This window comes from Herpailurus yagouaroundi, unplaced genomic scaffold (assembly GCF_014898765.1).
Source record: "Herpailurus yagouaroundi ecotype Mexico unplaced genomic scaffold, PumYag 163, whole genome shotgun sequence".
Classification (NCBI taxonomy): Eukaryota; Metazoa; Chordata; class Mammalia; order Carnivora; family Felidae; genus Herpailurus; species Herpailurus yagouaroundi.
Genome location: NW_024412404.1, coordinates 68337320 through 68350082, shown reverse-complemented (window position 1 = coordinate 68350082; position 12763 = coordinate 68337320). Strand labels below are relative to the sequence as shown.

General features: G+C 42.0%; 1 protein-coding gene across 4 annotated transcripts in view; it reads right to left on the bottom strand.

Moving 5' to 3' along the window:
- Positions 1-12763, bottom strand: part of LOC121037433 (zinc finger protein 883-like) — a 47895-nt gene that overhangs the window by 17449 nt on the left and 17683 nt on the right. For 3 of the 4 annotated variants that reach the window (XM_040486887.1, XM_040486888.1, XM_040486884.1), the window contains exon 3: positions 11422-11596. The gene's annotated coding sequence lies outside the window, so the exon portion shown is untranslated. Of the gene's footprint in view, positions 1-11421; positions 11597-12018; positions 12049-12763 lie in introns of those variants that run through there. The other variant, XM_040486885.1, reaches the window with a different exon arrangement.

The following is a 12763-nucleotide window of genomic DNA, read 5'->3' as shown; positions in this document are numbered from 1 at the left end:
TCTACTCATCAGAATCTTATTTATTTCCTGAGGGTTGGGCTTCAACATGGGCTTCCCTTCCCTGGTTTCTGTCACGCTATAAACAAATTCAACACTCGGCTTTCTGCTGTCGATGCAGCATCTGTAGAAACAGGGATAAAACTGGCTTTTGTAATTGGGTTGATGTGTACTTTAGAGGTAGGGGTGGGGGTTGACTGTCTGGCCCATGACCTATCTGACCTATCTGTGGTTTTCCCTTTTCCTAAAATATGACCTCATCTTTTCAAATTTATGTATCTTTTTTTCATCCTGCAATTGCCCCTCATCGGCTGTACTGTGTAGACCCAGGAACCTCAGTCTTTATTTCCTATTCTCTTCTTTTCTCAGATTCTGGGATCCCTGACCTCCCTTCCTCAGTCCCCTGGATCCCATATTCCTCTATTTAACACCTATGCATGTGATAGTTGGAGATCCTTTAAATCCCTCCCAAACATTCAAATTTTTGTTCCTTCATCAGTGAAGTTCTGGACCTGGGCTTTTCTTGATGGGAACTTTTAAGTTACTAATTCAATCTCTTCACTTGTTCACATTTTTTTCTTGAGTCAGTTTTGGTATTTTAGGAATTTATCCATGTCATCTAAATTATCTAATGTATGTACAGTCGTTCATATAATTCCTTTTAAAACTGTTTAATTTCTGTAGGGTCTGTAGTAATGTCCAATCTTTTATTTCAGATTTTAGCAATTTGACTCTTATCTATTTCTTGGTCAATTTACTTAATGTTCGTAAGTTTTGTTGACCTTTTCAAAGAACCTGATTTTGATTTCATTGATTTTTCTCTTTTGTTTTTCTATTCTCTGTTTCATTTCTTTCTGTTCCAATCTTTATTTCCTTCCCTTACTTGCTTTCTATCTCTTTTTTTCCCCTCTCCTACCCCTGTTTTCTCTTCTTTTTCAAGAGTCTTAAGGTGGAAGTTTCCATTATTGATTGAAAATCTCTTTTCTTTTGTCATATAGACATTTGTGGAATAAAGTGACCCCCAAGCACTGTTTTACTTGCCTCCCATGAGTTTTGGTAAGTTGTGTGTTAATTGTCAATTATTTCAGTGTACTTTCTAATTTCCCTTTTGATTTCTTCTTTGACAAATGTAATTTTGGGGGTTGTTAATTTTCAACATATTTGTGAGTTTCCCTAACTACGTTCTGTTTTTAATTATGAAAAACACTCGATCGTGATTTTGTTTTGTATTATTTGTGATTGCGATTGTATTTGTGATTACGTTTTGTGTTATTTCCATCATTTTACATGTATTCTAGTTTGGTTTATGGATTAGTATATGGGTTTTCTTGAAGAATGTTTATGGGCAGTTGAGAAGCATGCATATTCGGCTGTTGTTGATTGGATTGTTCCAGATATGTTGGTTAAGTCTAATTGGTTTCTACTGTTATTTGAATCTTCTAGTTTTTAGTTATTCTTTTGCTTAGTTGTTCTATCCATTATTAACATGAGGTATTGAAGTCTTTAACTATTGTCATTTTGTTGTCTATTTCTCCCTTTATTACTGTCAGGTTTTCTTACATGTATTTTGGTATTCTGTCATTAGGTGCATATATGTTTACAACTGCTATATCTTCTTGATGAATTGACAGTTTTCCATTAAAAAATGTCCCTCTTTAGCTCTAATAACTAGTTTTTGTTTTAAAGTCAATTTTGTCTAGCAGCGGCATAACCACTTTAGTATAGCATTCTTGTAGATTTTTGTTTGAATTTCATTTATTTTCCCATCCTTCTATTTTTAATCCATTTTTATCTTTGAATCTCAAGTCTGGCTCTTGTATACAACACAGATATGAGATTTTGTTCTTTATCCAGTCTGATAATCTCTATTTTATGATTGGATCATTTAATCCATTCACATTTAATGTATTATTGATATACTTAGACTTTTTTTGCAATTTTAGTTTTTTTCTATGTTTCACATCTTTTCATTTCTCTATCCCTCCTTACTGCTTTCTTTTGCAAAAGTTAATATTTTCTATGTAACATTTAAGTTTCATTTATGATTTTTTTCCTTATATATTTGTTATTTCCTCAGTGATTGCTCTTTGGCTTACCATATACATCTCAAATTATCAGGATCAGATCTAGATTCATACTAACTTAGTTGTAGTTACATATAAAAGCATGATTTCTATAAATCTCTATATGCACCTCATCCTTTCTTAAAGTATTATTTAATACATGTTACATCTAAAAATTCTACAAACTAAACAAAATTTATTATAATTCTTCTATTACATAATTTTATGTTTTTTTAAAGAAGTTGAGAAAAGAAGAGCAAGGATACACTTAATGCACTTTTAGGTATTAAACTTATTTATCACTCATGATTCTCTTCATTTATTCTTATAGTCTCAAGTTACCATCTGGAGTGATTTCTTATCACAATACATATTCTCTCCCACTCACCTCCATTGGACTATTATAAGCAAAGATATTTTCATATATTACAGGCCCAATAAGACATTATATACCTACTTTTCTATACAGTTCTTTCAAATCAGATAAAAGAAGAAAGTAAAAAAATTTTCACTTATACTCTCTTTTACAGTTATCTAATTACCTTTCTTGATACCTCCCCCTACTTTTGGAGGGCATATATTCAGGTTACTCTCTGGGGTCATTTACTTTCATCTTGAACAGCTTCTCTTAATATTTCTTGTCAGGCAAGTCGGATAGCAACAAATTTCCTCAGTTTTGTTTATCTAGGCATGTCTTTTTTTCATCTTCATTTTTGAAAAATAGTTTTGATGGATATAGGCTTTTTGGTTGACAGTGTTTTCCTTTGGGCAATTTGAATACGTTATTTGCATTCCTTCTGACTTCTCTTGTTTCTGCTGAGAAGTACATTGTTAATCTTACCGGGTTTTCTTCACGTGATAAAAAGTTTCCTTTTTAAGTAAAAAGGTCTTCATTTGTCTATCCTCCTCCTCTTAAGATTTCTTCCCTGCCATTCACGTTCAGCATTTTTACTGGATTTCTTTGTGTTTATCCTAATTGTAGTTCACTGAGTTCCTAGCCAGTTAACATTTCTTCATTTGCCATATATCCTTGGAACTGATTCCTCAGATTTCAAATGGTTATTGTTTTCTTTTGTTTTGTTTTGTTTTATAATTTTCAGTTTGGCTGGGGAGCAGATCAATGGTCCCCCTATAGTGCTGGAAGTCCCTCTAAGAATCACATAATTTTCAAACCTGGATGCTCAGTCACTTGTGAACTTTGCAGTTATCACAGAGTAATGACACATAGTTTAACAAACAAAACTAAGCTCAAACAATTGTCGGTATTATGTGAATGAGTCATTATTATTTATGTGCTTTGGAAGTTTTGCAGATACTATCATGACCGGGGTATTATACTTAAAAAAATTATTTTAATTCTATAATAGCAATACACATGTTCATGAAGTGGGTAAAATTATAGCAAATGCTGAAAAATACACTTGACAATAACTTAGAAGGTCTGTTTATATTACAGAATTCATCAAGCAATTGAAAAAAACCCACCATGACACACTACACAATTTAGTAGATAATACAGAGAAAATAAAAAGAAATATTACATAAACTTTTTGCTACAGTATTGGTAAATACATGCCTTCTGGGACTATATTTCCCTGGAATGTCATATAGTCCCGAATGTGAGCTTTTAGAGACATTAATTTAAAATTTACAAGGTCTGTAGAGGACATAATAAAAGTCAGAGCCTGGAGGCTACTTAAACCAGAAGGAACTGTGGCTTTTTACACTATGATGTTGTATTTTAGATTTTGCTGCCAGCCACTGCCTTGAAAATTCAAGCAAGAGGGGACTCCATGTGGGGTTTGGAACTCTCTGAACACTGTCAAGAATGAAGTACAGGAGATCCATTGGTGTCCTTGGCTACATCCTTCAGCCCAGCTATGGAGGTGGAGGATAGTCCCTCTCACACAGATAGAGCCCTAGCCCGTCTCCACCTTGTCTCTCCATGATTCAGCCTTGGGAATTTTCCCAAAGCTAAGGGAGATCAGTCACTCCATTCGTGGGGAGTTCAAGGAGTTCATGGCCAACTTTCAAGCCATAGCTTCTCATGACTCAGTGGGTCAGCTGAGATACATATGACCTAGCTTTTTACAGAGTACCCAACAGGATGAATGTCAGCTTGTGCACAGCGGTCAGCAGCTCAGCAGGACACCCTTAACTGTCTTTCCCTCCACTCCTCTCTTATTTTCTGCACTTCCTCATTGTTGCTTTTTGCAATCATTTCCCAAATAAACGGTGTACACAAGCTAGTATCTCAGCTCTTCTGGGGATAGAGGGGAATACAAAACAAAGACAGCAAGAAACCCAAGCAAGACAACAACTCCTACTCAAGTCAAGTCAAAACAAATACGAGAACCCTAGCCAGAACACTGACCTCTTCTCAGCAAAGAGTGGTCCCCAAGCCAACAATCCTAACACAATCACCCACCAGAATCAATAACATCACCAGGAGGGTAGCACTTCCCATGTGTTTCTCAGAAGACCCAATTGCCCCACTGAAAACTACCACTTATGTTTGAGTACATCTCTGCTTGATAGAGCCTGAGTCACATATGGGATATAAACTGCAAGGAAGTCTGGTTTCTCCTGTGACACCTGCAGGACATCGGAGTCCCCCACCTGCCCCCATCCTCTGCAGGACTCTGCCCCACAGGTCCGAAGCCTCCTCTCTTGGATCACGCTTCTGCCATTTCACTGCCACGGGTCTCCATGTGCCCTCACTGTGGTCTGGAAAGCTAAGGCAGTCATTAGGCCCACCTGGTCTGATGGTGTTGTGTCTCATTTATCTCCGTGACTGGATGGAACAGAACTTATTTCTCTCTCACTGTCCTTCCTGTGCTGATCAATGTAGTGTGGCATGTGAGATGCTGCAGGTGAGTCAGACAGGCGGGGGTGGTGCCCTCTCCAGGTGGGCACCGGCTCTCCCACGCAGGACGTGGAAGGAATGCATTGACCTAAAGTAGTGCTCTGGGTAGGATGTGTGGGCACGGGATGTTTAGCAGCTCTGTTTCAGCACACTTAGCATGGACTCAGCCCGGAGAAGGAGACGTCTTCCCAAAGCAAGCAAAGGGGTCCCTTTTCCATCCTCTAACACAGGTGGCAAAGGAAGACTTACAGAAGAAAACGTATAAATATTTTGTGTTTCCAAAGTGGCAGCAAAAGCACATATCTGAGACACAAATACACACTCTGCTGGGAAAGTGCCTGCTCCAGACTTGTTAAAGTAAAAGGGTCAGTTCCTACTCCTACTTTATCGTCATTTCCTCTGCATCCCGTTGGTAGCCCCTTTGCTCTGAGCTCTTTCTCCAAGAACCACCCTGAGTCATGGAGAGAGCAGGCTTCAGGAGAAGCTGATCTGTCAGTGAAGCAGGGAAGAGAGAGTACAAGAGCCAAAAGAGAGGAGGAAGAGACAGTCATGGAGCAAGACAGCAATGAAGACTTTGGGAGGTTTCTGATCATAGCCTGGAATCTTTGGAATCCCAATACTCCCTTTCAACCACATGCACGAGGATGAGACAGGGAGGAGAGAAGGGTTTAGGTATCATGGAGAGAAGCATTGAGAGAGTTGAGGTGACGTGATGGAAGAAAGAGTTCTGGAAAGAAAAGAATAGGAAGGTACTGTTAAAGGTGGAGCCTGCACTTTCAGTTGGGCATCTTAATTGGCTCTGGTGGCCCCTGCACTCCAGGAACCTGAGGCTCCAGGCTCTGTCACGGAGAAGAGGGCAGCAGTAATACAACATGCACACACACACACACACACACACACACACGCACACGCACACAAACACACACGCACGCACGCACTTAATGGGATTCATCAAGGCAGCACCTTCTCTCCAGCAGGCAGATGTGTAACTACAACATACAGGAGGCAACTTGCGGAACACCTTCCAAGGCGAGATGCGTGAATAAGAGTAACTTGTGGTTTTCAGACGTTTTGAGAATTCAGCCCATAATAGGACACACATTTTACTTCCAACCCAGTAAATCCCTATATACCCTCACACAACTGAAACAAAAAGTTCACAAAGTGAATCTTACCCTTTACTAATTGTGGTATGTTCTAATATTTTCTTTTCTATTCTACCCCAATTTTAAAAAATAAGTTCATCAAGCTCCTCAGAATTGATTCTGCTGCAACTTCAAAAACAGTTAGATGAATGAAGTATTTAATGGCCTGGCAGTGCCTCTTCTACGTTGACCTCCCACGGCACTGGATGGAGGAGTCACGGAGCAAGGCCTTACTCTCCTATGGAATGTGGTGAGAGTCACAGTATGACCATTTCCTCTGAGAAGGATCCCTGTGTGAGTAACTCATCATCAATTGTGTAATGCTGAGAAGCACACTTAACTCTTGGAATCTCATGTTCTGGATTTTTTTAAGTTGGAAAGGAGAACATACACTATACAAGGGTGCCTGGGTGGCTCAGGCAGTTCAGCATCTGACTTCGGCTCAGGTCACGACCTCACAGCTTGTGGGTTTGAGCCTTGCAGCGGGCTTTGTGCTGACAGCTCAGAGCCTGGACCCTGCTTCACAGTCTGTCTCCCTCTCTCTCTGCCCCTCCCCTGCTCACACTCTGTCTCTCTCTTTCTCAAGAATAAAAAACATTAAAAATTTTTTATAAATAAATATTTAAAATATACCCATATAAAGGATGTATACTGTACAAAATTGTGAAGACAGAAGCTGTGTCCATATCACTCCCGGCATATGGAAGATGATCCACATACAGGCCCACCTTAGATATATTGTGGGTTCTGTTCCCAACCACTACAATAAAGTGAATATCACAATAAAGTGAGTCAGATGAATTTTTTGTCTCCCAGTGCTGTGAAAGTTATGTTTACACTACACAATATTAAGTGTGCAATAGCATTATCTCAGAAAAGCAATGTACATACTTTAATTGTAAAATATTTTACTGCTAAAAAATGCTAAGCATCATCTGAATTTTCATCAGGTTGTAATCTTTGCACGGGTGGAGGGTCATGCCTCAGTGTTTTTGGCTCATCAGGGTGGTGGCTGCTGAAGGTTGAGGTGGCCATGGCAATTTCTTAAAATCAGATGACAAGGAAGTTTGCTGCACTGATTAACTCTTCCTTTCCTGAATGACTTCTCTGTGGTGTGTGATGCTTTTTGACAGCATTTTACACACAGAACTTCTTTTAAAATGGGAGTCAGTCTTCTCAAGTCCTGCTGCTGCTTTATCAACTACATTGATGTTAACATCTCGCATACCATACTGGACTCAGTTGGACGCATTCCCCATTACTACCAACACTCAGCGGAAGAGCGGTCCAGACCGCTTTGACTTGGGCACTCCGCATGGTCCTTGGCTACTGTGGCCTGACTCACCCCTTTGTTCCCCTGAGCCTGCTCTGGCAAAGACATGTCACTGCCACCATGTGCTGGAAGCAGCCTCTTGTCAGCTCTCTCCTGCCTTGATGAGCCTGCTGCATCTGACACTGTCTGTGGGAATGCTCCTTCCCTGGCTCTCCCAGTCTGCCCCAACTCTCCATCACCGTTGCTATGCTCCTTCGTCTGCTCACCCCTGGAGGAAACATCTCGTTACCAGTGAGATCTTGGGTGGGAAGAGAGGTGTTCCTGTGTCAGTGAGGGACGCCAAACGGGAACAGGGAAGGCAGGACAGCAGAAGGCATGGGTCATGTCCATGCCAAGTCCTGCCCTGATGAGTATTTTTGGCCCTACAGGAGAGAGGAGTTAGGGCAGAAGCTGAGAGTCAGAACATGAGCATTGCGGCACCTGAGCCTCGTGACCAAGGCGGACACACAGCGGAGTGGGTCAACTTCCTGCTTCAACAGCAGAGCACCAGGCCGGCATCTGGTGTGCTGCGCAGAGCTGGTGACCCGCACCAGGTATCCCTGTGTCCCCAGAGCACTGGGGAAGCAGCTCGCACCGAGGGCATTTTCACAGGGAGACAGGGCAGGGCAGCCTTCTCCTTCAGCACGTGTGAGGCTCTGTGAGGTCTCCCGGCTCCGAGCTTGGGACAGAGACTAGCCAGTTGTCCACCAATTATGTTCGCTCTTGTTCCTTGATTTCGGTCGGATGTTTCCCAGAGGACTTCCTTGGGGTTTGGTGTGTCCACTTACAGTGAAGGGAAAATGAATAGAAGGCATGGCTGCCAACCCCCTGGTTCTCAATGCTGCTTTCTCATCCGCTAGCTGGATTCAAGTGAGCGTGGCGATAATGTGTTGAGACTGGACGTGGGGCAGACTCAGTCGGCATTTGAGATGGGACAGGAGAAGAGCTCTGGGCAGCATGGAGGGGTAAGAACACTCTTGTTCTTCAATAGGCTTGGCAACTGGAAAACTGTGTAACTGGGCTATCCGTTTTCACTCTCTGAGACACTTTTATTAAGCAGAAAATATGCCTGTTTCCTTCCTTGTGCTGGCCCCCAGGAGAACATGCCATGAGATGATGCCAAAGCAGTAGGTGAATATTTTTGCACATTTAACAGGGAGTAATGGATGGAAGGGAGGCATGACAAGGTTGAAGTCACACACTCATCAGGCCCATATAAGGGCATTTTCTCAGTTTCTCCTGGTAAACCAGCTTATGTGAGTCAGTGCTCAGTCAGCTGACACTGTGAGTCTGCTGTGAACGAGGGTTTCCTAACTTGGCTACACAGCAGGGAGTCTGGTTCCTGGAGAAACATGGCTTCAAAGAGCACCTCTTGAGAGCAAGTGTGGGAAGAAACTCTAGCTCTCAATGTGCACTCTAGATCCTTAAAACTGGACCTTAATCTTATCCTCAACCCTATACTCTGACCCTCACCTATGACCCTAATTTAACCCCTGACCCTGAACTCAAAATCCTGCCCTGACCTTTCAACTCTGATTCTGGTTCTGGCCATATGTAAGGGCCCAGTGTCACAGCGCTGGGACAGACAGGCTACAGTGACGCCGGTGGCATCCAGGACAGCCTGCACTTGGTTCTCAGATTCCCTGTGCAGGTAAACACACTCACGTTTACAGAAATTAGGGTTCATGTTTTCACCCTTTTTGGGGCATGTTTCCATTCTTTATGAATCTAAGACCTTCTGGTTGTGCCCCATGGAAACATAGTTCAAAATCTTATTTGAATTGAAATGAATTTATAGATTAATATGGGGAAAATGTCATCCTGGTGTTGGTTTTTCTCTACTCACATGTTCAAAATATCTCCATTTACTGAGGTCTTCTTTGTGCCCTTCAATACCTTGTTAATTTTCTCCAAAATTGTCTTGCATAGCTTTTGTTAGATTAATTCCTAGGGATGTATTTCTTATAATTTTTGAGTCCATTTTAAATGGGCCTTCTTTAAAGTGCATTTTGTGTTTGACCATTGCTGATGTACCTAACCCATCTTTTCTGTCATATGCCTTTAGAACCATAAATTTTCCCACTAAAACATTACATCTGTTCCTAATCATAAAAAGATAAGGAATTCCACAGCATACATTTTCTAATTCTCTTCTTGCTGCCCATGCGATTTTCCTTTTATATCTTACTGTTGTTTAAATGCAAATATATTCCAATTTCTATAAGAATTTCTGTTTTGGGGGGGCACCTGGGTGGTTCAGCCGGTTGGGCGTCCAACTTCGGCTCAGGTCACAATCTCACTGTTTGTGAATTCGAGCCCTGTGTCAGGCTCTGTGCTAACAGCTCAGAGCCTGGAGCCTGCTTTGGATTCTGTCTGTCTGTCTGCCTGTCTGTCTCTCTTTCTCTCAAAAATAAATAAACATTTGGGGCGCCTGGGTGGCGCAGTCGGTTAAGCGTCCGACTTCAGCCAGGTCACGATCTTGCGGTCCTTGAGTTCGAGCCCCCGTCGGGCTCTGGGCTGATGGCTCAGAGCCTGGAGCCTGTTTCCGATTCTGTGTCTCCCTCTCTCTCTGCCCCTCCCCTGTTCATGCTCTGTCTCTCTCTGTCCCAAAAATAAATAAACGTTGAAAAAAAAATAAATAAACATTTAAAAATTTGTTTAAATTTCTCGTTTTTTAGTTGATTATTTAATTTATTCCCTCAAACTCTTTTTTTCTGAATCAGTCTCTCTAGAGGTTTGCTATTTTTATAGTTTTCCCCAAAACCTAGATCTCATTTTTTTCTATCATTAGTTTCTGCTTTTGGTATTATGACCTCTTTATGCTCTTTTAGAATTTGCACTCTTACTCTTTCTCTACCTTCTAATTTAATCACTTATTAGACATCAGTCTTTCCTTCCTCTTTTCCAGGATTCCTTTTATTTTCCTTAGGTCTATCTCACAAGTATTTCTAGTAGGGTTTTATTTAACGACTGCTTAAAGTGCAAATTATAATGGACATTATGAATCTCTGGAATAAAAACTGTCCTAAATATTTTTTCTCCTACCTTTGTTAAGGTATGAAGGTTTATTTTTTTTACCATGATTACTAAAATGCCTTTTTTTAATTTAAAAAAATTTATGTTTTTTCATTCTTTTTGAGAGAGAGAGAGAGAGAGAGAGAGAGACAGAGCATGAGTGGGGGAGGGGCAGAGAGAGAGAGGGAGACACAGAATCTGAAACAGGCTCCAGGCTCTGAGCTGTCAGCACAGAGCCCAACGCAGGGCTTGAACTCATGAACTGTGAGATCAAAACCTGAGCTGAAGTCAGAGGCTTAACCAACTGAGCCACCCAGGAGCCCCCTAAAATGCCCCTTAAGGAAACAAACAGGGGTGCTTGGGTAGCTCTGTCCATTAAGTATCCGACTCTTGATTTCAGCTCAAGTCATGATCTCACGGTTCGTGGGATAGAGCCCTGCATCAGCTTCATGTGCTGATGGTGTGGAGCCTCTTGGAATTCTCTCTCTCCCTCTCTCTCTGCCTTTCCCCTGCTCATATGCATGCACTGCTTTCTCTCTCCCTTTCTCTAAATAAATAAATAAACTTTAATAAAAAAAAAAAATGACTTTTTGGTAAAAATTGTACTTACCCAGAGTTAGCCAATGGGGTTAATAGAAATATACTTCCCTTAAAATTAAACACTCAGGCACTAATGTAGCAGAGCCCCTCCCTAAGGAATGTGGAGAAAAACCTCAAGACAAGGGAAGGCAACCTGGCTATATGCCCGCACGTGACATCTCTCATGACTCTGTTACAAGACCGCCCATTCAGAGTGTACCTTACCATATATGGGAGGCAAAGAAGCAAAAATTGTACAAAAGGCCACACCCCGCTGCACTCGGGGCTCAGTTTTTGGGGTATGAACTCACTGAGCCCCTGCTGGCACGATGAATAAAGTTGCTTCCTGGAAAGAAAAGTCTCGGTGACCTGTCTCTTTGTGCGAGAACGCTGCTACGCTTAATTGTCATATTTTAAAGTTTTTAAAGGAAAAAGATGACTGACCTTACGAGTGAAGCACTGTCTGAACTAGGTGTCCTGAGTCACGGCATGAGGCAGATTGGGCAGGACGAGATTAACGTATCTCTGGAGCTCACGCACCACGGCGTCTGTGTAGAGCATCCAGGCACTGTCGCTCATGCAGGGGAAACCACTCTGTTGATTTCCTTGTGGACTCTACCTGCATGAGAAACAGTGTCACTTGTGAACCATCCAGAAATGCCAACCCAAACTGGGCTGTTGGGGACAGAAACTGGATCCTACAAACTCGCAAAGGAAAGCATCCCTTCAGTATGTTTTGCTGTGTCTGCAGCTGTGGTTTGACCGAAATGGCCTGTAGTGCAAGTGTGCTGTAAGTTCTCCACACAGCGGTTCCGTTAGCGTCTGGATCTTTCCTGTGTTGTTCACAAGAACTAAGAGGGCAAAGTTACCACCCTTCAGTCCCACACAGATCTTTGCACGATGATAATGCAGAGAAGTCTGACTCCAGAGACCATCTAAGATGTCTCCAGCAACCATTTTTCTGAACACTTACAAGAAATGGAGGGAAATGCTTGCAAAGTGCCTCTTTGTACCAGACAGCCAGCTAGAAACCTTCCTTACCCATGTCTAGGGCAGGTTTTGTTGTTGTTGTTGTTGTTGTTGTTGTTGTTGTTGTTGTTGTTAATTTTTTAAAGGTTCATTTGTTTTTGAGAGAGAGGCAAAGAGAGAGGGAGACACAGAATCCGAAGCAGGCTCCAGGCTCCGAGCTGTCAGCACAGGGTCCAATGTGGGGCTCACATCCACAAACCACGAGATCATGACCTGAGCCAAAGTCGGAGGCCCAGCCGACTGAGCCATGCAGGTGTCTAAGGCAGGGCTTAATGTTCCTGTTTTTAAGAGGAAACAACTACAATTCAGAGACCTCGAGTATCCGGATGGAAGCTATCTGATTGTGGAGCCAGGATTGCAACCAAGACTGTTTTACTATAACCACACACCGCTTTTTGGAACAAAACTTCCTAAGTCAATAAAGTGTTGATTCCCTCAGTCTTTCAAGTGATAACTACGTCAATTTCATGAACTAGCTCCACAGAACCACAGAAGTGCTACAGATAGGCCCTCAGCTTTTGCTTGGTGTTGCTTTGTACCAAGGGGGAAGGGAACTGAACTGAGAGCACGCCTGCTTGTCCTGAGCCACACAGCCAGTGTGCAACACATGTATGCCGGCTCTGTCACAAGCCTCCCTCGTGTGTGAGATTCAGAAACCAATCCCTTCCTCTTTCACTGTTCAAAAACTTACTTGTGATATTTCATCTCCATTGTCATGAAACATCCCAGTTTATTTGTTGCCTGCTTGTGTAGGACA